We start from the raw sequence: 25,598 nt of genomic DNA on the forward strand, positions 1-25,598 counted from the left end.
ATTTATATCCAAATTACTAAGCATATAGTGCAACAATGGTTTCAGGAGTAGATTCCTTAGTTCCCCTTACCCATTTAGCCCATCTCCTCTCCCACAACCCCTCCCGTAACCCTCAGTTTGTTCTCCATATTTATGAGTCTCTTCCCTTTTGTCCCCCTCCCTGTTTTTATATTATTTTTGTTTCCCTTCCCTTATGTTCATCTGTTTTGTCTCTTAAAGTCCTCATATGAGTGAAATCATATGATTTTTGTCTTTCTCTGACTAATTTCACTTAACATAATCCCCTCCAGTTCCATCCATGTGGTTACAAATGGCAAGATTTCATTCTTTTTGATTGCTGAGTAACACTCCATTGTGTGTGTGTGTGCTGTGTGTATATATATATATATATATATATATACCACATCTTCTTTATCCATTCATCCATCGATGGACATTTGAGCGCTTTCCATACTTTGGCTATTGTTGATAGTGCTGCTATAAATGTGGGGGTGCATGTGTCCCTTCGAAACAGTACACCTTTATCCCTTAGATAAATGCCTAGTAGTGCAATTGCAGGGTCATAAGGTAGTTCTATTTTTAGTTTTTTGAGAAACCTCCATACTGTTTTCCAGAGTGGCTGTACCATCTTCCATTCCCACCAACAATGCAAAAGAGATCCCCTTTCTCTGCATCCTCACCAACATCTGCTGTTGCCTGAGTTGTTAATGTTAGCCATTCTGACAGGGGTAAGGTGGTATCTCATTGTGGTTTTGATTTGTAGTTCCCTGATGATGAGTGATATTGAGCATTTTTTCATGTATCAGTTGGCCATCTGGATGTCTTCTTGGGAGAAGTGTCTGTCTATTCATGTCTTTTGCCCATTTCTTCACTGGATTATTTGGGGTTTTTTGGGTGTTGAGTTTGATATGTTCTTTATAGATTTTGGATACTAACCCTTTATCTGATATGTCATTTGCAAATATCTTCTCCCATTCTGTTGGTTGCCTTTTACTTTTGCTGATTGTTTCCTTTGCTGTGCAGAAGCTTTTCATTTTGATGAGGTCCCAGTAGTTCATTTTTGTTTTTGTTTCCCTTGCCACTGGAGACGTGTTGAGTAAGAATTTGCTGCGGCCAAGATCAAAGAGGTTTTGCCTGCTTTCTCCTTGAGGATTTTGATGGCTTCCTGTCTTCCATTGATGTCTTTCATCCATTTTGAGTTTATTTTTGTGTATGGTGTAAGAAAGTGGTCCAGGTTCATTCTTCTGCATGTCACTGTCCACTTTTCCCAGCACCATTTGCTGAAGAGACTGTCTTTATTCCATTGGATATTCTTTCCTGCTTTATCAAAGATTAGTTGGCCATACATTTGTGGGTCCATTTCTGGGTTCTCTAGTCTGTCCATTGATCTGTCTGTTCTTGTGCCAGTACCATACTGTCTTAATGATTACAGCTTTGTAGTATAGCTTGATGTCTGGGATTGTGATGCCTCCTGCTTTGGTTTTCTTTTTCAAGATCGTTTTGGCTATTCGAGGTCTTTTCTGCTTTGATACAAATTTTAGGATTATTTGTTCTAGTTCTGTGAAGAATGCTGATGTTATTTTGATAGGGATTGCATTGAATATGTCGATTGCCTTGGGAAGTATCCACATTTTAACACTATTTGTTCTTCCTATCCAGGAGCATGGAATCTTTTTTCCATTTTTTTGTGTCTTCTTCAATTTCTTTCATAAACCTTTCTATAGTTTTCAGCGTATAGATTTTCACCTCTTTGGTTAGATTTATTCCTAGGTATTTTATGGTTTTTGGTGCAACTATAAATGGGATCGATTCCTGGATTTCTCTTTCTGTTGCTTCATCGTTGGTGTATAGGAATGCAACCGATTTCTGTGTGTTGATTTTATACCCTGCAACTTTGCTGAATTCATGAATCAATTCTAGCAGTTTTTTGGTGCAGCCTTTTTGGTTTTCCATATAGAGTATCAGGTCATCTGTGAAGAGTGAAAGTTTGACCTCCTCCTGGCCAATCTGGATACATTTTTATGAGCTTTATTTCTTTATGCATTAAAAAAAACATACATAATTGTGCACAATGCACAAATCCAATTATTCACACATGCTTCTTATTTTTTAGTGCAATCTTTTCTCCCTCCATGTTCTGCTTGGGTCCCCACATTAGTTCCCTCACTGGGTGCCTATGTTAACCACCTCAACTGCCCATCATTGCCCCTCTATCTTCAGCCATTTGCATGTGCACATCTATGTACTTTTGCACCAAGCACATCTACCTATGTGTGTGTCCTATCATATTTTTTAAATTGGACAAGATTTGACACACTTACTGCATTTCATTGTTTTCCCTGACACTATTTCCCAACACTTTTGAAGTTTCTTACTTAACCCATATTGCTTGTCTAAATGCCCATGAAGTAATCAACTTGAAGATGATTACAATTTGTTCAGCTGTCTTCCATCACTGTGAATTTACTCTTTCTGGGTTTGGGGAGAAACTGTGAACAAAGATTCAGTCAAACGTGACCTTTAGTGAAAGTTTATATCTCTATTTACTGCTTCATAAGACTAGAGTGCAAGTAGGATCCTTCCATTATTGTGGGAAAAAATTAACTCCTTTTCAACCTACATACTTGGAAAACAATTTTAATGTATCATTATAAGGGAACCCTATCTTGATTACACAAATAAACCTAGATGGGCTCTGGAATGCAGCAGCAAATCTTAAATTGCCACTGAGGCCCCAGTCAATCCTACAGGCAACTCTTTCGAGAACATCCCCTTCTACATCTAGCAGTCATTGGTGGACTTTTTGCTGAAAGGGAACCTATGGCAGGAGAGTTCCTGAAGCCACAGACAGTGCCCTGGGAGCCACTGGCAGCTTGTCCTTTGGAGCATTGGTCTTGATGAGGGGTTGAAGGGTCAGGGCACAGCACCAACAGGATTCACCACACACAGCATAGGTGGCCAATACATAGCGAACAAGCCAGTGAGAGAAAAGCAAGCAACCAAATGCACTATGCATGTGTGCGTCTCATATGCTAACTTAAAATTCCTTCCACCCAGAGCAACATTTTCCTCGAGATCCTCCCTCTGCCCCTCCCCCTTCCCTCCTTCAAATAATCTCTTCCCAGCAAAAAGCAAGCATGCTGGAGAAATGAGAAACTAGACTTGCAATGGAAATCCCCCAATTAAGAGAAGCATGTCCTCACATCCAACCTGGTCATCAAATATTCTTCAAGAGCCTCTTCCTAACCTGGAAGACCCCAGAAAAATGCAGGCCCCCCTAACCTCCTGCCACAGGGGAGAGCTTTCTCAAATGCTGATATCCCTTGATGTGATACATACCAAGTCATTAAAGTCCTAAATTTCAAATCAAGAAAAAGAAGACAGATGTTCCAGAAGCAAAACAAACAAGCAAAGAGCAGAACAGATGCTTCCCCAGCAGGCACCATCCAGAGATCTGACCCCAGAGGCAGCAGGTCTCTCCCCAGGAAGAGGGGGCACAAGAACAGGGATGATAGCAGGCGGGCTGCATTCTCTACACACCAAGGTGGCCGGGTACATTCTCTACCTACCTGGTGCACCTTGCACTTCCCCCACCCCTTCTCCCAGAAAACTTCTCCATTTCCTGTGGACTCTCTGGACTTCCTGCAGAAACATCTTAGACACTGCTGAGACCCTGTGGGATTAAATGCTTTGACAAAGCCCACAGCTGGTTAATGGCCAAGCCAAGACTATTACATGCCTATCCAGTGCCAGAGAGTGCTCCCTCCAGATGTCACATTTCCTAACCTCACAAGGATCATAAAACGTGAAGGCGAACAGGTCCCCTAAGTGAAGAAGAAAAGCCACCAGCACAGTGCAGCACTGCCACCTCGTACAGGAGCTAAGCCCCTCAGTGACATTGTAGGCTGAAAGTAACAGATAGTGACAGAGAACCCAGACGAAGCTGGAACAAGCAAGCCAGCTCCCATGGAAAGCAGGGTGGATGGGTAAGGCTGGACAACTTGGTGGAAATATTCACCCAGTGAAAGGCTTGGCCAAAGAGCTGGACCCTGCATGTGTAGAAGCCTGAGCTGGTCCCTGACCCAATGCTGCTTGCCAGGGGGAGTGGGGCTTCAGAGGAAGAGACTCTCTGAGCTTCAGAAGGCAAAACCTGGCCTCACCTCATCTCACAGGACACAGAAGTGGGAGCCAGTTGCCAAGTTTGTCAAAGGCCTTGTGTTGCCATAACAACATCCTACGTGTAAAACACCCCTCCCCACTCAGCTTGGGAAGAGCAGGAGCTGAAAGGGAAGGGATAGATAACCCAATGTGGTGCAGAAAGTCTGAGAGGCCGCAGAGCAGCTCGTGCCCTGGCACACAGGTGAGGTCACCCCCCAGAGCACAGGCACCTGCTCACCAGTCCTCCTCTTTCTGCTGCAGTTGCAAAATGGAATGTTTTACCAGACAGGACAATAACTGACAAGTGTGCAAATATATTGAGAACAGCAATATGGCAGAAGGTAAAAATAGAATTGGTGTTTTTTTTTTTATGTACCCCTGGGTGATTGTCTATAGATGTGATTGGTACTGAAAACAAACCAATCAACCCACAGAAAATGGCAGAGCAGTTGTCAAGATAAATAGTGTAGTAAATGTGAAACCAAAGCCCAGGATGCTGATACAAAAGGCTCACTGTTCAGGGCTGTGATCCTTTCTTTTTCTAAGCGCACTGAGTTGTTTATGAAATATCCCCTCAGTGACCCACAAATGCACAAGGTCAAAGTCCAGGCTTTCAGGCCTTACACTGAATCAGCAGGCAGTGGGGGCCTGGAAAGCCACCCTGTTCTCCTCACAGGACTCCTGTCTCCAGGGGTAGCTGGTGCAGAAAGATGAACAGGGGCCCAGGAAGTAGAGGTGAGGGAGGTGTGGTCCTCAGGCAGGAGTAACAGAGGTCCTCACATGATTACTACATGTGTTGCAATCTGAAATGTGGAGACAGAAGAGGTTGATACCGAGCAGCACAGAATGTTTGGCTCTCTATGAGGTGAGTGGTGACCAAGGAGAGTGTAACCAAGTTCAGGAGAGAGTTGTCAGATGGCCAATGAGGGATTTACATCCCCCAGGGAATCACACCCAGGATCCAGCCAGGTGCTGTGCATCAGAGTCAGAAAAGGACAGTCATACCAAGGTAAGTTACCCTCACACAGACACCCAGATATCAGGGCACTGGGTCTGTGCCATGTCCCAGCATCCAGTGCTGGAGGAATATTTAGGGTCACTGTACTTGAGTTTCCCTGACCCAAAGGACCTCACTAACACCTCTCCACTGCATTCATTTAGAAACAAATTGAGTGGCCAGCCTGATGTTGTCTAGGAGAAAATGTCATCTGCAGTATCAATATGCACTTTCTGTTTACCACCATTGAAATGTTGGAATAACTATGAAAACAATAGGGTAAACTTTAAAAACAACTACATTTAAGAATTTAGTGTGTTCCTTCCAGTCCTTTTTTATTCTATGCATTATTCTGTATGTAGGTAAGATTATGTCTTAAAATATGCCATTTTATAACTGATATTGAGAGCATTTTTCATGTAATTAGCAATGCTCAGAAAGTGTAATATTTACCAGATAGCCCACCATAGGTAGATAGCATGATTATTTAGTTACTCACCTTTTAAGGCACTTACACTTCCCCCAACTTTCCACTCTAATAAGTAATACTGTGGGGGTTTTTTTTCTTCATTTTTTACTTAAATCTGTGCTAGCCTTTACTGTCACTTCTTAAGAAACAAGCTTTTCTTAATATCATTAATTCATGGTTATCTAGTAGCCCTTCTGTAGGAAGACTTTTAAAAATGATTTGTTTTCTTTATTATGTAATTGGTTTTCTGTGAAATGGACTGGAAGGAGGGAATAAAGAGGAGAACAAAAGAACTGACATGTCACCCATACTATAGCAATTATGAGAAAGTTTAATGTGCACACAAATTCAAGTTCAAGGGGTCTCTTCTGTAAACATCATGGGGTGGACGCCCTACTCCGTGGTGACACTGAACTGGCTCCCTCACAGATTTTCACAGGCACAAAACAGCTGTTGCCCAGGTGTCAGGGAGGCACCGCACACAGAGGAGCACCCTGGTGCACGGGGCAGACATTGGCCAGTGTGCACCCACACAGTGCCAAAACATTCATTTTTGTTCCTAAGAATTTTTTAAAGTTTATTTACTTATTTTGAGAGAGAGAGAGAGAGAGAGAGAGAGAGAGAGAGAGAGAATGCATACAAGCAGGGGAGGGGCAGAGAAAAAGGGAGAGAGAGAGAGTCCCAAGCAAGCTCCAAGCTGTCAGCACAGATCTGGACACAGGGCTCAATCCTATGAACCATAAGAACATGACCTGGGCCGAAACCAAGAGATGGACACTTAACCAACTGAGCCACCCAGATGCCCCAGTTCCTAAGAATGTTTATATGTTCCCCATGAGTATTTAAGAAAAATATCTGTTATTCCTCTCCTAGCTTTTAGAATCTCCTATCTCCTCCCCATTTATTTTCAGGAAAGAAGAGGGACTTTTGCCTAGAGACTGAGAATGAGAGCAGTGGTTTCCATAGATAAGCACGTGTTATATAGTTCTGAGGTGAAAGCTGTCACTCACCAGCTATGTGATTTTGGATAAGTTCACCTCACAAAACCTTAATTCTGTGTTTCCAGGGTCTCATTAGTGGATTCTCATGCAGACGTGTTTAACAGGAAGTATCTTCAACTTACATTGAAATGTACCCCAGAAAAGATAGATTGATGGATGAATAGAGAGTTATATAGATGAATAGACATCTAATAACATAAATATAGTAATATCCTAATGGCCAGCTAAGGTGGTGGATATCTGGGTATTCACTGTAGGTTCTTTAACTTCTCTGTGTGCTTGATAATTTTCATAAAACATTGTTAGAAAAGAGTATTAACAATGGTGTGTACTTCAGGTTCTGTGCAAAGGAGTAATGAGATGAGACAAGTAGAATTTCAGTGTGGAGTCTCACATAAAGCAGAAGTAATGTGTTATTGTTGCTAATATTTGTCACAACGACCAGCCAGATGGGTATCATAACTCTGTTTTACAGAGAAAAGTAAAATTAGATATTCAAAAAATAGTGAGTAGTTCAAGGGCTGAGCTAGTTTATGTCAGCCCTGAATTTGAGCCAGGAGTACCTTTCCCAAAGTCCTGCCCTGCCCTCAAGGTCCTCCAAGACAGAGCACAGAAGAGTGGGCCTGCATCTGTGGTCACTGTTCCTGGTCTCCCATGTGCTTACATCCAGTACCCTGACCGTTTTTTAAATAAATTTTTACTTTATAATACTTTTATACTTACAAAACATTACAAAGGCAGTACAGAGAGTTCCCATCTGCCCCTTGTCCGGTTTTTTCTTTTGAAGACATCTTAGGGTGTAGTTCCTTTGTCACAACTAATAAATAAAATACATTGTACAAAAGGTTTGAAGTGTCACCAGTACTTCCCAGCTTCCAAGTCCTTTCCCAAAGACACCTCTTGAACATTTTAGTAAGTCTGTCTGGTATTTAGTAATTTCTTAAAAAGTTATAAAATTTATGGGGTGCGTGGGTAGCTCAGTATGTTAAGCATCCAACTCTTGGTTTCTGCTCAGGTCATGATCTCAGGGTCATGGGATCAAGCCCCACTTCAGGCTCTGTGCTGGGCATGGAGCCTGCTTGGGATTCTCTCTCTCCTTCTGCCCCTCCCCGGCTCATGTGTGCTCTCTCTCTCTCTCTCTAAAAGTTAAAAACTAAATTTAAGGTATATATTTTCTTAATTTCTTAATCTATCGGTTTACCATTTATTTATCACAGGCCAATTATTGTGATGGATGAAGACTCACTTTCTTATAAAAGTTCTCTGTCCCTGTGGCCTCCCTCCCCCCTGCCCCATGTCACCTCTGCCCATCCCCATCCTCTCAATATGGTCATCACAGCATCTTATTAATTCATTATCTGACTACAGATGCCCAGTCACTGCTAAGCCAAGTGCATGGGTATTGTTGTTTTTCAATTCTATTCAATTCTATTCAGTTCAATTAGTATAGTTCATGGACTTAAGCTTTCTCTTTACTGTACTCATCAATAGCCTCTAGATATAATTTTTCATGATGTGACCAAATGTATCATATAAGCTATGGATTCTTTTTTATTGTCCTGGAGACCACACTCCTGGGGTCTTCTGTCTCCCTGCTCCAATTTAAGTTGACTGCTCTTTGATGCCATCCCTTTAACCTTTTGATCCCCTTGTAGTTTTGGCTCCTTTTTATTCCCTGTGTTTTTGTTTCTTGGATCTCGGGCCTGCTCTCAAGAATATTTATCTCTGCAACACCTGTTATTGCCATTGGTGTATCCATGAAAGACAATATGTCTTGCATTCCAGAAAGATGGCAAGCTGCCAACATGGCAGACCAAGGGTAATTCATTTCCAGGAGATGGGTCTGGGAGCTGTGGCTGGGCTTCTCATTCTTTTGAGGGGAGAGAGAACATGGTGTTTGACCAGGGAGGACCATGTACAAATCCCATAGCCTCAGAGTGTGCCATCTATGAAAGAGGCTAGAAAATTCTCCCCAGGCTTCAGAAACCAGGAAGTAAGCTCTCTGTCTGTTCTGGACCATCAGAGCACAGTCAGAACCTCAGGGCCAGGCTAATCCTAGGTGTGGGCCCTCAATTTACATATAAGCATGGTGCAGGATACCCACTGAAAAATTAAAATATACGTACATTCAGGATTCACGCTGTGGACAATAAAAAGATGCTTCCTAAGGACAATGAAAGTTTTGCAAACCAGCGAAGAGGAAAATAATTAATCCTAGCTCTCAATAAAAACACAAAAGAAATGTATAATCTATATGAAGGGGAAAGACATACAAGAGGGTCGTCAGTGGATTTTCTTCCTAAAGCAGAACTATTACTTCCAGAATTCAATTAACAAAAACAATTCATTTTTAATCTCTTTGAGATTATTATAGAACTCTACAACAATCCCAAGGAGATTAAAATAATTAAAATAATTTAAGTGATTAAGAAGGAATAGAGATCCATAGTGAAAAAATGAGAGATCATAGTTAAAAATATTTTAAAAATCCAAACTTGGAAAATTCACAACTAGAATTTTTAGAATTGGGAAGTATAGAGTACCTGTAATAATAATAACAACAACAAAAAAAACATTTTTGGTTTAAGCAGCAGATTGACTGGATGCAACTGAAGAAAGAATTTATATACCAGGAGATAGATACATGGGAATCACCCAGATAAGCACAGAAAGAGAGATGGAAAACAGGAAAGAGACATGGCACACAGAAAGAAGAGGTCCAACATGCAACCAATAGAAATTCCAGAGAGACAGAAATGAGGACAAAATGGAATAGTAGTGATATTTAAAGTCATAATGGCTGAAAATTGTCCAAAGTGAAGACAGGTATACATCATCAGATGGAGTAGCTCACTTCCTGAGTCCTGAGCAGAGGAAAGTAAGCTTAATGACACATAAGGATACATCATGGTGGGGCTGTAGAGCAGGAATTGGAAGAAACAACAAAAGGCTTAGCGATTAGCCCTTCATAGCCCTGTTTTACTATTTTACCCCTGGCCATCTCATTGTTACTCACAGCTTTGACTCTTACCTACATATAGGTAACTTCTGGTTCCTAACTCCAGTGCAGATGCATATGGACAAATACATGTCTTTGCTTGGATATCTGAAAGGTAACCTTGAATCCTAGGCCAAAGGCCAACTTTGTCATCACCTTGCTCCTGCTCCACTAAATATACATACTTCCCTTTGTTTCACTGGTGTCACCTTTGACTTGCCACAGTCTCCTATCCCTGTCCCTCACTTGGGCTGTCTGGAAGAGGCATGGGGAACATCTGAAATATGCACATCTCTTGCTCTCCCACCCATACTCCCTTCTTTCTTCTGCAAGCAGACCCTCAGTATCTTCCATTCTTAAGGAGCACACCAGACCTGGGTGGTCTATGCCTCCCTACCTCATTTTTTTTTTCTCCTCTCCAGCCCCACCAGTCCCTTCTCCCTATACTCCACCCTCATTCGAAGTGCACCTTCCCCTAGTCCCACAACAGGACATCTCCAAGCTCAAGCCCTGAGTCTCCAAGGAAGGCTTCCCTGGCCCCCAAGTCCGATCATGCTCCTCTGAGGCATGCCTTCATGGAACCATTTACAACATTAATGTCAGCTCCCCACTAGACCATAAGCTCCAGGAAAACAAAGGCTGCCTTCTCACTGACTTTTTTATCTTCAGCACTTAACACAGAACCCTGCAGGAGGATGACACTAAAAAACATTCCTTTAATGAATGAAGAGTGTTAAGGAATAATTTTGCAGATATATCCCAAACACTTGAGTGAACTGGTGACTTTTCCAACATTAATTCAAACTGTGTGCTGACTTGTGAATGAAACAATGATGTGTCCTGCAGACACGCCCTTCCCCCTTCAAGCTATGAGCATCACAGTGTTTACTGCTGAGATTGCATCTGGCTCTGGTGGTTTGGTCTCTGTATTGCTGAACTTGGTTTTCTCACTCATTTCTAATATTCAGTCTTCCCTCTTATGATGACTTGCTTAGCAAAGGAGCTGGATTTGAACTTGTCAAATTTGTTTAGTATCTGCTGTCAGTGAGTAGCCCATGCTGGTCCCTGTTTTGGGCTTACTCCTGGCCGTCTGTCCTCTTCGTGGGGAACCTCGCTGCCTTCTGGTTGGCTGCACAGCCTGCCAGCTGGGGGTGGGGGGGGTGGGGTGCACTTTCCAATTCTACTCCCTAAGGGGCCTGTAATTTGTTTTATTTTCCTGCTAAGGAATTCCTGACCTGAAGCAACCTCAAATGTGCAATGACTTAGTGGGAAAGAGGGAGTTAGGTCTCAGAATTTACCTTTAAGTCAAGTGGAATAAAGGTGAGGTGGTCATGGCAGGAGTCACTCGGATGCGACACTGGGGAACTCCCCAAGGGACACACAGGAGCCTTCACAAACCACCTCTGCTAGAAGGAAAAGTGTCCACTTCAAGACAGGGGCTTCAGTTCAGTTGACTTTGCTTCTTTGTCCTTCAGAATCATGCCTGTGAACCAGACTGCCAAAGACTGTTTGTGTCCCCAAATCCAAATGTGAAAACCCTGACCCCCAATGCAATGGCATTAGGAGGTGAGGCCTTCTGGAGGTATTGGGTTGGGATGAAGCCATGATGGGATTAGTTCACTCATACGGGGATAAAGGGACCACTGTGCTATTGCTCAGTCATGTGAGAACACAGCAAGAAGGCAGCTGTCTGCAAACCAGGAAGAGAGTTCACACCAGAACCCGACCCTGTTGACACCCTGATCTGACCTCCAGCCTCCAGAACCATTAGAAAGATGAGTTTGTTGCTTAAGCTCCCCTACTAAGGTAGTTTGCCAAACTAAGATATAAACTTCCCAGTGCATCCCCAACCTCCCATAGGGCTCCATTGCATGTACCTAATTACAAGTATAAAATACTCATTTCTCAAGTTTTGTTGTTTATCTCAAATGAAAAAAGACATTTCTATTTGGAAGCCAGGTTCCAGTGGGGCCAGCCATAATAAGTAGGATTATTTTCTGAAATGTGTCCAGGCGACTCCTGCTGCCCCTGTCCTTGGGAGATGTCATTTGAGAAGTATCCTGATATTTCAACCTAAAGTGAACAATGCCTGTTCTTTTCCACAAATGCCTGTTGGGCCACATCCCCTGTGCCACATTTTGGGAAACATTTCATTCAAAAAGGATGTTTCTCTAATGCTACTTTTCCTTCCCCTGCTTGGTTTGATGTGATATTAATGCACAACATACAGATTCCCCTTGATTCCACTGCATCTGTTGTGCCATTTCAGCTCAGATGCATGGATCTCAAGCTACAGAGAAAGCACTGTTGTTCACTCTGCCGTGTGTGTACAAACTACTCCACATTGGTCCCCAAGGTCCACCGATTGGGAGCAGAGTGCAAAATCACAAATATGCCTATGCTGACTTCTTTATTAGACCTTCTAATGATGTGCCAGATGTCAAATGCAAGCTAATGAGAAGCTGCTTGGGTCGAATGAATTCAAAATAAACACAAGAAATTTTCTTTTATTGGTTTTAAAAGAATAGAAGAAATTTTTAAACGTCCTCTAATGCCCTGGGGCAGTAATTAAAAACCACCCTTGTAAGCAGGCAATGCGGCTTGGTCATGTGCTGGAGTGTGTACACATTCCCTGGTCTGTCCATGGGCTCTCCCAGATCAGAGGGGAAATATGGGTTCCTCAGAATGGCATTTAGACAAGAATTTGGGGTTTCAAAATGAGATGCTGGGTGTCAGAGGACAGATTTCTACTCTCACATCAAATATGATTGGAAAAGAGCTCAGACGTGGATGGGGGAGCTTTCTGGAGGCTAAAAAGGATGGAAGCAGCTCTGTGTGCAACAAGGTTACATGCTAGGATCCATCCCCAGCCAAGCCTCCAGCTTGGCTTTTGTCCAGGTGAGAGAGCGTGCCTCAATTCCTGCCAGCCACTGTTGGAGAAAAAAGCCTGTCCTTTGCAGCTGGCCAGAACCAGGAGCTCTCACTATAGCCCACTGAGTTAAGGAGGAGGGAACCAGGATCTGAATATTTTCATTCCTAAAACTCTTGAGATGGTATCACATGAGGATTTGCTGAGAATGCCTATCCTTGCAAATATAAGATAAATTCAGTGGTAGCCATATATACTGGTGGTATCAGGTTCTCTCTCCCCAGCCTCCACCATTCTCAGCCCAGGTGTAGACCTGCAGCTTGTAGGCCAAACGGGCAGCAGAACCATCTGGTAATGCAGACATTTAATTTGCCATAGATCCTTCTCAAAGCTGAAGGCTTGCCTCACGCACTAGAAAGAGCTTTCTTCCTCCTACTTCCTTTCCTCCCTGTTCCATCACCCCCCTCTCCCTCCTTTCTCTGAAGCCCTGAGCTGGTTTTCCTTGCTGAGCTACTCCAGTGCGAGCTACAGCCACAGGAACAGACGGTGCCTATTCAGCCATCAGAATCCTGACTGGCAGTGTGGGAAAGCTGGCTAGTGGTTGGAAAGCTGACTACTTGGTCTGTTTATGCTGTGTTTTGGGTAAATGGGATGACGTTCCTATTCAGATGATCCACATCCAACAGGATGCAGATACTTTCAATTGAAACAATAATGATAACTGTAATGAACAAGCATGTTCAAAGACAGTTTGGCTTACTTGTTCTAACAAGAGGCTCAGTCCACCAACCAGGAGAGAACTACGCTGACACAGCATCATCCATCTGACTACAGTGATCTCAGGTGGTATGGCTGATGACTTTTAATTTTTCTACAGTTTCCTTCTCAAAGTGCCTCCCAAGCATTTTTGAGAGGCAGCATGCCTTAATGCAAGATCAATTTTCTAGAGTCAGACCTACAGGTTTCTGATCTATTGCTGAATAGTTGTATGACTTTGAACAAGTTACTGCCCCTCCTGTGCTTCGTTTTCCTCATCTGTAACTGAAGATAAGCAAAGTCACTGTGTCACGAGGTCTTGATACTAAAACACAGTACCTAGGACAGAGTAGTGAACATTCTAGCAAGCTATTGCCCTTTAGCTAAGTACCCAAACAGTTTGAGACAACTACTAGATGCTCATGGATATAGATAGATAGATAATAGATAGATGATACATAGATTTGAAATTTCCTAACTCTATAGTGAGAAAGCCCATAATCAATGGCACTTCTATAGTGACAAGCATACCCAGTGCCCAGATCTTTGTTTCTAACACCAATTTTCCAATAAAAGCAATCAGGGGTCCATGGGGAAATGGCTAATTATAGGATTTGGGCAGGAAATATACAAGATGAGCCTGGAGCAGCATCCTACAGTACAAAAAGGGAAAAGTGCTCCAAAATCAAAAGGATGGGGGCATGTCAAGGGGACATAGGAGCCAGCCTGAAAAATCTTTTCATGGTCAAAATGACAAATAGTATTGAATTATAAGCCAAAGTATAATGTATAATATCAGGGTCCATACTGATATAAATAAATGACTGGATGAATTGATTCATGGGGGAGAACACACAAATCTCCCTTACAGATGAATTCCAAATGATTTATGTAGACACTCCACCCTGAAGGAAGAAAAGCACATATCTCATATCATGTGTGGGCTATGCAGTGACCTCCTTTGACAGAGGACAGTATGCAAAGGTAGAAAGAAGAGTGACTTTAGAATAGGGAAACCTGATAAATACTACTTCTGCCAGACAATCAAGGTCTGTATGCCCAGTGATAAGTCCTGTTGATAGGATGTACTCTTGACATGAAGTGATTAGAAGGGCACTTTACCACTGTGGTATTCCTCCCTCAAATCCATTAGACAACTGTCAGTAGAGGAGCATCCTACAATATGTATGACCAGTGCTCCTCAACATTGTCAAGGTCATCCAAAGCAAGGAAAGCCTGGGAAGCTATCATAGCCAAGAAGAGCCTAAAGAGACATGATATCTGAATGCAATATGGTATCTTGGACGGGATCCCAGGACAGAAGGCGGAGAGTAAGCTTAAAACATGGACTTTAGTTTATGATAATGTATTAACATTGGTTTATTAGAAACCTGCATGCATATTACTGTGAGTATAAAATCTATTTTACAGACTGAACCTTATTATGCATACCTTATTATCAACAAGTCTACTCCTAGCTGCATACCAACAAAAATAAGTATATATGTTCATTAAAAAGTACTAGAATGTTTGTAGCAGGCTTATTTATAATAGCCTGAAACTGGAAATTATATTTGCACAAGAAAATGGGCAAATTAGTTACAGAATATTCATACAGTAGGACACTAGACAATAAATTATCTATATAACCAACAGGGATGAATCTCACAGGTGAAGGAAGCCACACACACTAGTGTCTACACTCTAGGATCTGTTATAGGAAGTTCTGAAGTGATAACTGCTGGGGGAGAGTGACAGCAAGGGGCCAGAGAAGGCTTCCAGGAGCTGACTCGGTTATGCTCTCCAACCAGTAACCCGCTGGTTACACAGGTATGTGCATGTTGTAAAAATTTACCAAGTTGTATGCTTAGGAATTGTGCACTTTCCCTATGAATGTCATATTTGGGGAAGGCGTGCATGTAAAAAAAAAAAAAAAAAATATATATATATATATATATATATATATATATATGGTATGTGTGTGTCTATGTATATATAATATATGGTATGTGTGTGTCTATGTATATACAGATACACATATATATTTATATAGCACATATTTTTAAAATAATGAAAGATACAGAATAAGCCAATAGCCAAATGTATAGCCATTTATAGCTGTTCAAATTTGAGAAATGGGGAGGGTGACAATTTTCAGTCCTGCTAATTTTGTCTCTAATTCTTATTTAATAATAGAACTTCCTATGATCTCATGATCACTTTTATTCCCTAACAATCTGCTTTCTGACCACATGTGACCCTGGAAGAAGCAGGTGGAGCTGGGGGCACTGGGCAGGAGCACAGAGAGGGTGGCCTGGGCAAGGAGGTGGCAGTGGGAGACACCAGGAGACAGTGCAGAGTGGAGGTCTCCTCACCCTCCCCAGGGGCTCCCATTTTGCCTGGGTTCCACTCAGGTTCCCTGGACTCTCACTTGAGGAGTCCCAGCCTTCCAGCCCTCCCCTCACAGGCAAACAAGTGTGTGGAGAAACTAAGGCAGTCTTCTCTCTGGATGGGGCCAGAGGCCAGCCTGTGGGGGAGAAAGGGTGTGAACGAGTTGGCAACTTCGGCCACAGGGTGGAAGTCCCTTTGGGAAGCACTTGCAGGAGCTGAGTGCCCTCTAGGGTTTGGTGGCTTCTCTAAGCCCTCATGGAGAATGAGAGGTGGCAGTAGCTCATACATCCCACATGAGCGTGGCACAGTGGCCACTGTTGATGTGTGTGTGTAGATGCAGTTGTGTTCTCTGTGAAATGAGATCCGCAGAAGAAATGATTTTGATGACATCTCTATAGGATGTTCCCTCCCCCCTGAGTTCAGGGGCCCAGACCAAAGGCAGGTGGAGTGGCTCCTGGAAGGCCGGTGCTCAGTGCCCATGCCCAGGTGACTGAGGTTTGAGTCAGGTTTTACCCAAACACAATCGGTATATTTGTTTCCTAATGGGTCTCTTTTCTGCTGTTCGGACCTAATTAGCAATAGAAGATCTGTTGTTTTAAATGGCTTAAAATAGGGGAAATCATAAAAATGCATGTGAAAATAAATACATGTGAGGAAAGAAACATGCGTGTTGAGGATTGGTGTGAGAGCACCTGCCTCTGAGAGGTCTTCCATTCTTGTGGCTTATGTCCCAATTATCTTGCTGTTCTCCTTCAGAATGTTACATGGAGTCTGCCTCTTCTTTGAGTACAGCTCTGAGTACCTTAGTACATACCAAATGTTAACTGTAATGAATAATGGAAATAACCTTTGCAATAATGCAAAGCAATGTAATCCAGCCAGACAGATATTGGTACTAGAGGAAAAATGAGTCATAAAATATCCAAAGTTCTATAAATTTCCAAAGAGATGATTCTGGAGGCAGCAGGTGTCTTCAGGAGCCTGTCACAAATCTTGGAGGTTGGTGTTAGGTGCTGGCATTTTCTGCTCAGGCCCTCCCAGCTGTGCCTGGACCCAGCTCCTCTACGGGAATGGAATGAATGTGTCCGTGGATGATGTGGAACGTAGAAACATCCAACCTTACCTATTCTTCCCCTCAAAATGAGTGTAAGAGAACCAAAGCAGCAGGGTGTCTCTAAGAGAAAATCATGATTTTACTAGACGCTCAAACAATACTTCTAGCCAAGGGAAGTGAAGACTTTGACAAAGATTTGAGAAACTCAACCCAGAGCTAAGACAAATGTTGGCCCATGGTTCCTGGCCCATGTGTGAAGGACCAGAGTCCAGACCCTTTCAAACATTCCAGATCATCTCAAGAAGGGGAGATGGTGTCCTAGCAGGGGTATGGAGCTTGGCATAGAGAACCTTGCCAAAGTGACACGAGGTCTGGGGCTAGTGTATGTCCCCATGAGAGATTCCACAGTCACATGAGGCACATATTCTAGTGGCCACCATGCTGGACAGCATGGACATAGAACACCTCCATCCTCATAGAAAGCTCTCCTGCATGGCACACACTAGACAGTCCCTCTCTGACCCACCTTCTGACCCTCTTCCTGGCTCTTCTCTTCCCCTCCTCTCCTGGATTCCCTGAGGAGCAGCAAACCCTTCTCCCTCTGTCACGCAGAGCATTGCATCATGCCCAAACTTAAAAAGCCAAGTCCTTTCCTGTGCTCAGCAGCAGAGCCAAGTAGGCTTCACCTTACACAGAAAGGGGTCATGATTATAAATATTTCCTTTGTGGATACCCCTGATTTATATCTTCCTTATCAGCTTGTAGACTCTATATAAGGCCAGTGACTGTCAGCCACAGGGATGCCCCAGAGGGTTCCTGTTGTAGTGGAAATGTTTCTGACCAAAGTGTGTTTGCACTCAGAAACCATGGTAGAAAAGGCTGTACTGTCATCTGTTCTATATTCATGGAGTAAACTGTGCTGAACCCATCCAGGCTCCTAAAACATGCAGCTACAAGGCACCAGAGTGGTGAGTGCTGGACCCCCAGCAGCCCCTCCCTCAGCAGGGGCAGGTAAGGCTCTCTGAGGATATAGTAGGTGAGTTAAGAATTTAAAAGGCCACTGCAAATACAGAGCTAGAGAGCAGTCTGTAGAGAGAAGCCAGGGCATACCTTCACTTGATTTGCATCTGTGTGTATAGAGAATTTAGCATCTCCTTTCCTTCCCTCTTCTCTGGTTTGGATATCAAGGTTTTACTAGTTTCATAAAATGAGTTTCTCTATTCTTTATGAATAGTTCTCATATGGTCATTTAATTTTTGGTAGAATCACTTCTAAAATTATCTTGGGTGCAAGAGTAGATTTTTTAAACTATGCTTTCTTCCAGTTACTGACCCTCTCCAAAGATATCCACTAACCTACTTCTATGCCAACAGCATAGACTACTTTAGCCTGTTTTTTACTTATGTAAATAGAATCCTGTGTCCAGCTTCTGTTCCACATTATGTTTCTGAGATTTATTTCCTTACCATTACTGGGTATCATTATTGTTTATCCTTTCTACTGCTGTTGGACATTTGTCTGGCTTCCTGTTTGGAGCTATTATGATGGTCATTGTTACAAACATTCTTGTAGATGTTCTTTGGTGAACATATAAGTAATATTTAAGTATTTACTAACAGTAGGTTTGTTGTTGTATAATGTGCTCATATGTTCAGCTGTGAGAAGACTGATAGTTTCCTCAAGTAGTGATAAGAATTTACACTCCTACCAGGGCTGTGTGAGAATTTGTTTTTTCCACATTCTCACTAGTAATTGGTACCGTGTCCCTTTCCCACTTGAGCCTGGTGCGGGGGGGCGGGGTTGTACAGCACAGTTCTTTCAAGATGTGCTTGGCTGGGGCATAGCTGCACGCCTGGGAAGGAGGGGAGCAGTATCTCCCCCACTCCCCTCCTCCCTGCTTGCCAGCCATGGTGTCTTCCCCTTTCACATGGTAGACATGGCCAGATAGAGGGTAGAGCAGTCTTACCCAACTCAGGCTGTCATGTGAGGCCTCATGATTTCTGGGCCTGGTGGATGTATACAGCTTTTTTCTCATCTAGGCATTCTTGTGGGTTCTTTGCAGATCCCACATGCATTCTGCATCCTCAACTACAGTTTGCATGAGACAAGCCATGCATCTTTGTCAGCATTTTCTGTGGAGGTCTGCTTGCCCCTCAGCTGGCCTCTGTTTGGCATGATCTAAGACAGTCCCAGTGGCAGCCCACCATGTCTAGTTCTTGGTGGGAGGGCCTGGCCTGTCCCCACAGAGCAGCACTTCTTTCAGCCTTGACCCTGAAGCCACTGGCAAGCTCACATCTGCCTTTTATATTCTCCAGACAGGAATTGGTCATGTTCCCTCAGTGCAAGGAACATACATGAGAACCCCAGTGCCCATTTAACCTGCTTACCCTGGGCCTACAGTGAAAGGCAAACACCTGCCCTCCTAATGGAGTGGGCCTGGGTCTCACAGCATGCTTTAAGATTCCTTAAAATTCCCTTCCCTGCCTCCAAACACCCAATCCTTTTGTCCTTTCCGTGGGGACACAGGGCTTCAGACATCTGATTTGGTTCTCCTCTTCTGTTTTGAAAATTGGGAAATGTTCAGCGGCTATATAGCTATCCAGCACCATGTCTCTTATGATATTGAGCCTCAAACAGAACTTCTAGCTATTGTGAGTGAGCAGAAGAAGAAAGGTAGGTAACATCAGACAAATATGGTCAAGGGCTTATATATCTCAGGTAAACCCAGGACCTGGGTGGGCAACAAGAAGGGGAGCCACATTGGAAAGTGGGTAAGAATTGGACAGCCTCGCTGATCTCCAGCTGTCGCAAGATCTGGACACACAGGAAGCATCAGAGGAAAGCAGGGCCTAGAATCTAGTCAGAGATTATGTGAAGAAGCCAGTCCCTGCAGATGAAACCGCTAAAAGTTACGACTAGGAAAGTTCTGTCACCACCAACAGAGAGACGTTTCTGTGGATAAATAAGCAAAGGTATTAATAAGTGCCACCCAAGGAATGTAAATTTAACTAATTCTCTGCAAGATGGACTGTCTCATCATGAAAACCTGAGCAAATTTAAATTGTTAAATGAGTATAAGAAGCTTCCTGCCTTGTGATAGATGACGTGTGCCCCTAACGTGGTGGTCTGATTTGGTGCCTGGCCTCACCTCAGGAGGTGTGACCCCAGTGGCACAGCTGATTGACCTCACACTTAGCCACAGTGTGTTTGTCCTGGTTGTGCATTCTTTGTTTATATGATTTTTAATTCCTCAGTTTAAATCCCTTCACTCAAGAGAGAGGAGAAGAAGCCAGTGGTTTTCAGGAATTTTAGCACTGTTTTCCTTTTGCTCTTCAGTTTAAAAGTCAGGTTTTCTATGTATCTTCACAACCAGATAAATGAGGGTAGCTGTGTAACCAAAGAACCAGAGTGCCCATTTAGTGTTTCAGTGTGAAATGTTCCAACAGGCTGTTGAAGAACTCAGCGCCTCCAAGGTGTAGGGGGGAGGGGGACATTTCCCCAGTCAGGCCTGTAGCTGAGCCAGGCCCCCAAGGTGCCCTGTGGAGTCTGAGGCTTCTTGCTTTCTGATTGGAGATTCTTTATGCCCCAGTGTTTTAAGGCTCCCCGCTCCCTTATGACTTTATCCACCTTCCAGAGGGTGCAAGTCTGGGTCCCACAGAAGGTACAGCTAGGTGCTGATCAAGAACTTGCTAGCCACCTGTACTTTCTGTCTTCTAAGCAAAAGGCCCCCAAAAGAAAGTAAAAAATTCACTCATGACCTGTTGGAGGAAGGGCAGGGAAGGAAAACCCAGTCCCAAGGGAGAAGTTTCCCACCCCAAATCAGGAGCAGGTGGATTTCCTATCCTGTTCATGGGTACAAATGGGAACAGCTGCTTATAGATTGGGCCAGAGGGCCTGGCTTACAGTGTCATGCTTCTTTCTGTCCAGTTGGTGGCCCTCCCAGTTCTGCCTTCAGGGGTGACAGAGGTGATGCTGAGGGAAAGCTGCCTGTAGGCAACCGCCCTGTGAATATGAGCTCCATGGGAGGACTGCCTCTCAGCCTAGTCCCAGGAGCCAGAATTGTCACTGCCCCAAGAGTTGGCACAGATTTGATTCTGATCTGACTGGAGGAGCTCCTGACTGTGACACCATGAGTGCATCCCTTGGCTTCATGGGAGTTCACATTCACCTGTGCAAGCAGGAGCCAATCTGAGCCATAGCTACTTTCATGAAAGGGTCCCCAGGAGCAGATCCTGAGATGCCAAAAGACAGGCCATCTGTCTAGGAGGAGAGTCCGGGCAGACTGGAGGTGAACAAGGCCACGAGGAAGGAGCCAGAAACTTCCAGTAAGGGGACACTGAGCCAGTGAGACCTGCCTTTCCCCAGCCCTGTGGCCTGCCTCAGCCCATAACTCAGTAAGGATGTTGAGGAAAGAGGAGATGCAGCCCAAGCCCCACTTAGGTCAGGACAGAGCCACCTCACTGAGCAGTTCTCAAACTCCTGACCCTCAGAAACTGGTAGACATGGAAGGGCTTATTCTTGTTTGAAGCCAAAGCTGGGGATGATGTGTTCCTCAGCAATGGATGATAAACACAGCCATCAGGAGAGAGAAGGCTGCCCAGGATGGGTGCCTGGAAGCCTGCTGGCCTCTCACAGGCAACAAAAAGCCTGCAGGTCAGGTCCTCAGGGAGCCTGCCCCAGGCCCACAGCCACGTCACAGCTGATGCAAACATTTTATTGCTGTCTCAGCTGTAGCTGGTCAGTCAAGAAATAGATGACTCACCCCAATTAGATCATTTGCAGAGGGCTGATTTACAAAGATGGCTGGCATGGGGACCACAAGGGACAGGGATGTGACTGGAGTGGGCATGTCAGAGAAGCCACAATGAGGAGGCCTGGAGAGAATAGGATGGAGGGTTTGAACCTGCAGGAGTCATCGGTTCTGCAGCCCTCACAGGTGGTGAGCCCTGTCCCCCTCTTCTAATCTCCCTGAGAGGCCCTTAGGGAGAAGGAACCAGGGCAGTCTCCCAGCCACAGGCAGGTAAATGTGGGAAGAGCGTGGGTCTGAAGAGTGAAGGGCAGGAGCCAGTGTCAGAGCTTCCACTGACCAAGCGTCATGCCCATTGGTCCACTGCACAGATGGGAACACCAACTCTCAGACTCCCTCTTCCCCTTTTAAAGTAGGTAGAGTACATGATTTTAAGTAAAGTCACACGCACACTCCCAGGGGCTGGCAGTATCCTTGACCCCACAGTGGGAGGGCCTTGGTGGCAGGTCACCCCACTGTGGGAGAAGATGAGGCTGGGCAGTATTGGGGTTCAGGGTCAAGAAGGCCATGCATGCTGTGCTGCAGGGCGCGGGGACTATAGCAGGCACTGCTGGAGACAATGTGAGTGGGTCCACCTGTGGAAAGGTCTGTAGCTGACAGCTAGAGAAAGTGGGAAAGGTGTAGGCAAGTCAGGAGGAAGGGGCCCCTGACAAGCACAAGACGACTCAAGTAAGTTATTTGAATGCCTAAGAACAAAGTGCGAGAGGGAGTTTAAGCTGTCCATTTCCTTTGGCACACATCACCTTCCACAGCAGAAGGCATTTTCCAGGAGGACAGACTAGGATCAAGGATGGGGCTGCCACCTGCAGGGTATGTTGGCCCCACAAAAACAGAGGTCAATCCCATGTTGCCATTAGAAAGGAGGCTATTAGGAGGTAAAATGCCAACCAATACTCCTTAGGGCCATAAACCAGAGGGAATGAGGTTTAGAAATAACACCCCACAAGCTAAAAACAAAAGTGTGAGAGCTGAGGGTGTGAGTGGCTTCCCTTTCTGCAAATGCCCACATGCAGGAATCAAAGAAGTGCCTTGCATGGTGAATGGACAGGCCATCAGGGCACACAGCTGCCACAACCTCAGGTGGGGACACGCAGGAGGCTGAGTTCACCCCCTGAGCTCCAACTCTCCCAGTTTCATTCCTTCTATTGCCAACATGGAAAGGTGATTCTGTTGGGGAAATGTGGGTCATCAGGATGCTCTCCACGCCAGACCAGGGCTGCCTTCTTGCAAAGCAGTGAGTCTCATCCCAGTTTGCCTGAACTGTCCCTATTGCAGCACCGAGTGTCCCAAGTCCTGGGAATCCCCTCAGTACTGAGCAAACTGGGACAGTTGGCCACCCTGGTCTCGACCTTGCCTGCACACTGGAGTCACCTGGAAGCATGAAAGGCACAGAAGCCAGGTCCCAACCCAGAGCCTCTGACTTCCCTGGCCCAGGGTGTGGCCTGGGCATCAGGAGTTTTCAAAGCTTCCTGGCAATTGGAATGTGCCCCAAGTTTGAGAAGTCCTGCTGCAGAGCCATCTGACATGGTGCAGTCTGTGCTGATGAGACCCACATGCCATTCCAAGTAAGGCCTCTCAGCATGCCTGCAGCACACTCACTTATAAACCATGGGCTGCATGTGCACACTGGGGTGTAGACAAGTCTAGATCCCCAGTTAGGGCAAACAAACAACATCTGCTTATTCCAGCCAAGAAGCATCTGCAATGTCCTCCTGTCCCTACCAGGAGATGCCAGGTTGGCTCTGTTCCTTGGTATCTCCTTTCCTTCCCCGCCCACCCCAATGTAGCAGTCAGAGCAGCTGGAAACGTGGCTGCTGGGGGAATCCAGTAGGCCTGGCTGACCCTCAGCTCATAAAAATGCACATGCACACAGTTCTGCTTTCAGCATCAGGGCTTCACAGACCCCTGGATCCAGGACCAGACCCCTGCACTCCTGCATAGCAAGAAAAGCCTGGAGACTTAGCCCAGAAGTTTTCAGTATGGAAATATTTCTTCAAGGTTGCACCTCAAAGGAGATACAAGCTGATTTGTAGCCACAGGATCCATTTTCTGAAACAAAGGATGTGTGTCAGGGACCACCTTTGTTAGACCAGGATGCCCAGTCTGTGGAGTGTAAACAGCATCACTACCTCACAGGAGCTTCTGCAAAATGCAGATGCTGAGTGGCATTGCTGAAAAGCAGCCTGCTTGCCAATGAGGCTCTATCTGTTTGCTGTTTCTGACACATCTCAGCAGATAGCATCTCCAACACAACACACTTCCTGTTGGAACAGTTGCCCTATAACCAAACAAAACGTAGAGGGTGTTCCCAGCTTGCACTATGAGAGTAAACCATGGAGCTTGATTCCCCAGCCGACACTTCTGGGCTCCTGGGGACTAGAGCACTCGCACCATGGGCTCAGAACCTGCCAGAGGGGATGTCTGCAGAGTTGGGCCAGAGCTTAGGTCAAGGCTTCCCAGTGCCACTACCTTCCTCACACAGACCACCAGAGAACCCAGGAGGGTGCACCTGGTGCCAGTACCACCTGGAAGCATTTGAAGGGAGCTGATCTTGTACAGCCCACTCGGTCATTCATGAAATGTTCAGTGAGTTCCTACCATCCACCCAGGCTTCAGGCAGACGGTGTGGACAAGGCAGGCATGGACCTGTCTCTGGAGCTTAAAGCTGAGCCAGGAAGGCAACTACTAAACATAGTTACTGAAACATGTGAGCCTTGATGAGATGGGTCAGTTGGGACACAGGCACTCCCGGCAGGGCCTGTTTTCAGGGGGAGGGAGTGCCCAGTGTGCCCTGCCTTCCTGTCTGTCCTCTCCTGTAGCAAGTCCCAGGGCAGATTGCCTTAAGGGTAGTGGTAATGAGAGATAGTAGCAAAGCCCCATTCTGATGGAATGTGGCCGCCTGGCTAAGGATGGGCATTTCTAGGGAATCATGTTATGAGACACTGGGGTGTTTGGGAGTGCTGCTAGAGAAAATGAAACACAGCTAATTGAGGCTTAATTAATTAATTAGCATTGTCCTAGGAGGCTTCTCATTCAGCATTCCCTTAGCTCTGCTTCATCAAGAATTATCAGCAGTGAGCTCCCAAGCTCCCTTCCAAGAAAGAAAATCAGGAGAGGAAGGCAAAAACTGACCTCCAGGATCCAACAGGTAGGAAAAAGAGAGATCCCAAGCAGACCAGAGTCCCTTCTCAACCAGACACAGAGCTCCATATTTCATCAGTCAGGGTCAGGACTGTGCAGGGTGGAACTTCATCTCATGAGTTACTTCTGAGTCTAACCCTTTGTGGTCTGTTGCAAAGGTTTTGGCATACCTTAGTTTGAGTAAACAACATACCACACCCATACCTGCCTACACAATGCAGAAATACCACTGATGATACATGGAAATAGGACCCAGGGAAGATCTGGTTTTCTGGAGATGGGCCAGAGAGTGAGTTAGGACATTGACCTGGACAGTGGGCTCTGCCTTTCCCCGACCACAAAGAATCCCCAGCCATCTTGGGGTTAACCCTTGTCAGCATCACTTGACCCTCCCAGGGGTTAGGGGGTCCTGGTAGCTTCTACCCCCATCAGCCAATTTCATCATTTTCCTCAAGTGGTCCTTTTAGGATGGTTACAGCTGAAACTCATGACAGTCCCCATGCTCTTGTGTAACATTTCTAGTCTCACTTGTGGAGAGGGACAGCAAAGGAAGGGGTTGGGGATGAGTACATAGGGTCTGCTGCAAAATACCCAACCAGATACAACATCCCAAGCCTCCACATTCCTATCCATCTTGTGATCCCAAGAAACATGAATTTTATCAAAGCAACACCTCATTAGGCAACTGAGTGACCAGAAATGTGGGTATTGGTCTTACATCATAATTTTATTGATGGTTGAATTTTACCAACTGCAGCTATGGTGAAGAAAGTCAATGGTCAGGAATGCTGGGTTCCATGGCCACCAGCTGAAGACTAAAGTGTTAAGTATCCTGAAATTGCTTTAACAGTCTTATGCCATAGTATCCTCTCTGGGAAATGAGAACTATAATTTCCTTCCTCACACCCCTACTATGTTTTAAAGTTAAATCAGGTAAGTGTGAACATATTCTAGTGT

The 25,598-nt window shown here is 44.8% G+C and overlaps 1 protein-coding gene across 5 annotated transcripts in view; it reads left to right on the plus strand.

Moving 5' to 3' along the window:
- Positions 1-25,598, plus strand: part of SYNDIG1 (synapse differentiation inducing 1) — a 186,885-nt gene that overhangs the window by 159,422 nt on the left and 1,865 nt on the right. The window lies entirely within an intron of this gene.

The sequence above is a fragment of the Prionailurus bengalensis genome, chromosome A3 (genome assembly GCF_016509475.1).
Source record: "Prionailurus bengalensis isolate Pbe53 chromosome A3, Fcat_Pben_1.1_paternal_pri, whole genome shotgun sequence".
In the NCBI taxonomy this organism is placed as follows: domain Eukaryota; kingdom Metazoa; phylum Chordata; class Mammalia; order Carnivora; family Felidae; genus Prionailurus; species Prionailurus bengalensis.